This window comes from Nicotiana tomentosiformis, chromosome 10 (genome assembly GCF_000390325.3).
Source record: "Nicotiana tomentosiformis chromosome 10, ASM39032v3, whole genome shotgun sequence".
NCBI classification, from domain to species: domain Eukaryota; kingdom Viridiplantae; phylum Streptophyta; class Magnoliopsida; order Solanales; family Solanaceae; genus Nicotiana; species Nicotiana tomentosiformis.
In genome coordinates, this window is record NC_090821.1 from 56,140,549 (window position 1) to 56,144,611 (window position 4,063).

Sequence of the window (4,063 nt, forward strand, 5' to 3'; positions counted from 1 at the left end):
AAACCAGATTTTTTCAAAGTCCAAAACATCTCGTGGCCTATCCGGAAACCTGCCCGGACTGTGCACGTAAATCGATAAGGGTAAAAATGAGATTTTTAAGACTTAAGAGCGCAAATTCGAGTTCTAAAATATAAGATGACCCTTTTGGGTCATCACATTCTCCACCTCTAAAACAACCGTTCGTCCTCGAACGGACATAGAAAAGTGCCTGGGCTGGTGAAAAGGTAGGGATAGCTTTTCCGCATATTGGACTCGGACTCCCAAGTAGCTACCTCAATAGGCTGACCTCCACACTGCACTCGAACTGAAGGGTAAGTCTTTGATCTCAACTGACGAACTTGCCGGGCTAGAATTGCCACCGGCTCCTCCTCATAAGTCAAATCCTTGTTCAATTGGACAAAGCTGAAATCTAACACATGGGACGGATCGCCGTGATACTTTCGAAGCATGGACACATGGAATACCGAATGAACAGCTGCTAAACTAGGTGGCAACGCAAGACTGTAAGCCACCTCTCCCACTCTCTCCAGAATCTCAAAAGGTCCGATATACCTAGGGCTCAACTTGCCCTTCTTTCCGAACCTCATTATACCCTTCATGGGTGATACCCGAAGTAATACTCTCTCTCCGACCATGAATGCAACATCACGAACTCTACGGTCGGCATAACTCTTCTGCCTGGACTGAGCTGTGTGAAGTCGATCCTGAATAATCTTGACCTTATCCAAGGTATCCTGTACTAAGTCTATGCCCAACAACCGAGCCTCTCCCGGCTCGAACCACCCAACTGGCGACCGACAACGCCTACCATATAATGCCTCATAGGGAGCCATCTGAATGCTCGACTGGTAACTGTTGTTGTAGGCAAACTCTGCAAGGGGCAAGAACTGATCCCAAGAACCTCCAAAATCTATGACACAAGCGCGGAGCATATCCTCCAAGAGCTGAATTGTGCTCTCGGGCTGCCCGTCCGTCTGAAGATGGAATGATGTGCTCAACTCAACCCGCGTACCCAACTCACATTGTACTGCCCTCCAGAAGTGCGAGGTGAACTGCGTACCTCAGTCAGATATAATAGACACGGGCACGCCGTGAAGACGGACGATCTCCCAGATGTAAATCTCTGCCAACCGCTCTGAGGAATAGGTAACTTCCACAAGAATGAAGTGCGCTGACTTGGTCAGCCTGTCCAAAATGACCCAAACTGCATCGAACTTCCTCTGAGTCCGTGTTAGTCCAACAACAAAATCCATAGTGATACGCTCCCACTTCCACTCAGGATTTTCTAACCTCTGAAGGTAAACCATCAGGTCTTTGATGCTCACACTTTACCTGCTAGCAATTTAGACACCGAGCTACATATGCAACTATGTCTTTCTTCATCCTCCTCCACCAATAATGCTGCCTCAAGTCCTGATACATCTTGGCGGCGCCGGGATGAATAGAATACCGGGAACTGTGGGACTCCTCAAGGATCAACTCACGAAGTCCATGTGGCCTTTCCCGGATGGTACAATATAGTGATATCATAATCTTTCAATAGCTCCAGCCACCTCCTCTGCCTCAATTTAGTTCCTTCTACTTGAACAAATACTGCAAGCTCTGATGATCAGTGAATACCTCACATTGATGATCAGTGAATACCTCACATGGCATGCCGTAAAGATAGTGCCTCCAAATCTTCAGCGCGTGAACAATGGCTTCCAGCTCTAGATCATGAACAGGGTAATTCTTCTCGTGAACCTTCAGCTGCCGCAAAGCATATGCAATAACCTTGCCACCCTGCATCAACACCGCACCCAGACCAATATGAGATACGTCACAATATACTGTATAAGATCCTGAACATGTGGGTAACACCAATACTGGTGTTGTAGTCAAAGCTGTCTTGAGCTTCTGAAAGCTCGCTTCACACTCGTCTGACCACTTGAACGGGGAACCCTTCTGGGTCAATCTGGTCAACGAGGATGCTATGGATGAAAACCCTCCACAAATCAACGGTAATAGCCCGCCAAACCCAGGAAACTACGGATCTCTGTAGCTGATGTGGGTCTAGGCCATTTCTGAACTGCCTCAATCTTCTTAGGATCCACCTAAATACCCTCTGCTGATACAACATGACCCAAGAAAGCAACTGAACTCAACCAAAACTCACATTTTGAGAACTTAGCATATAACTGGCTGTCTTTCAGAGTCTGAAGAACAATCCGAAGGTGCTGCTCATGCTTCTCTCGACTGTGGGAGTAGATCAAGATATCATCAATAAACACAACCACAAAGAAATCCAAGTAGGGTTAGAACACCCGGTTCATCAAATCCATGAATGCTGCTGGGGCATTTGTCAGCCCAAATGACATCACTAGAAACTCATAATGCCCATATCGAGTCCGAAAAGCTGTCTTAGGAACATCGGATGCTCTAATCTTCAACTGATGGTAGCCAAATCTCAAATCAATCTTTGAAAATACTTTGGCACCCTGAAGCTGATCAAATAAATCATCAATCCTCGGCAATGGATACTTGTTCTTGATGGTGACTTTGTTCAACTGCTGATAATCTATACACAGCCTCATCGATCCATCTTTCTTCTTTACAAACAACACAGGTGCACCCCAGGGCGAGACACTAGGTCTAATGAAGCCCTTATCAAGCAAATCTTGTAACTTCTCCTTCAATTCTTTCAACTTTGGCGGGGCCATGCGGTAGGGAGGAATGTATATAGGCTGAGTGCCTGGAGCCAAATCAATGCAGAAATCAATATCCCTATCAGGTGGCATTCCCCGCAGGTCTGCAGGAAACACATCTGGAAACTCACAAACAATCGGCACTGAATCCATGGAAGGAACCTCTGCACTAGAATCGCGGACATAAGCCAAATAAGCTAGACACCCCTTCTCGGTCATATGCCGAGCCTTCGTATAAGAGATAACCCTGCTAGCAGAATGGCCAAGATTTCCTCTCCACTCTAATCGAGGCAACCTCCTACAAGGCTAAGGTCACCATCTTGGCGTGACAATCTAATATAGCATGATACGGTGATAGCCAATCCATACCCAGTATGACATCAAAATCAACATATCGAGAAGTAGAAGATCTACACGAGTCTCAAGACTCCCAATGGTGACAACACATGAATGATAAACACGATCTACAACAATAGCATATCCCACTGGTGTGGACACATACACAGGAGCACTCAAAGAATCACGGGGCACAACCAAATAGGAAGCAAAATATGAGGACACATAGGAGTAAGTAGATCCCGGATCAAATAGAACTGAAACATCTCTACTGCAAACTGAAACAGTACCTGTGATAACAATGTCAGATGACTCAGCCTTAGGCCTGGCTGGGAAAGCATAACACCGAGGTTGGGCCCCACCACCCTGAACTACATCCCTGGGATGGCCTCTAACTGGCTGGTCTCCACCTCTAACGGCCTGACCTCCACCTCTAACGGCCTGACCTCCACCTCTAATAGTCTGGCCTCTACCTCTGGCTGCCTGACCCCTGCTTCTGGCTGGCTGAGCAGGTGGCGCAGTAACTGGTGCCGGAACCATGGAACAAGAACTCTGATGCTGTGAGTTTCCTATTGCTCGAGGGCAAAATCTAACAATGTGCCTCGGATCACCACAAGTATAACATAACCTCGACTGAATAACTACCCTGATTGTCATGACCCGAATCGATAGGCTGCGACGGGCACCCGGTACCTTACTCTACCGAGTACCAACGTAACATATCTTTCTTATTATATCATCATATACACGTGACATAAGGGCCTAATAGGCCAACATGATTATTTATAAACTCAAAACATAGACCGACAAGGCCGTACAATCTTTCACATACACGACATATGTCTACAAGCCTCTAAGGGTACAGAAATGTCATAAAGGTCGGGACAGGGCCCCGCCATACTAATCAGTACATGTCCTACTCATACTAACCACATAAGTAACTCTGGAGCAAATGGAGCGCACCAACACTTTCTGCTGAGCTGATAGCCTACTTGGAGGACTCTCAACCTGTCTATCAGGACATGCGGGCATAAAACGCAATG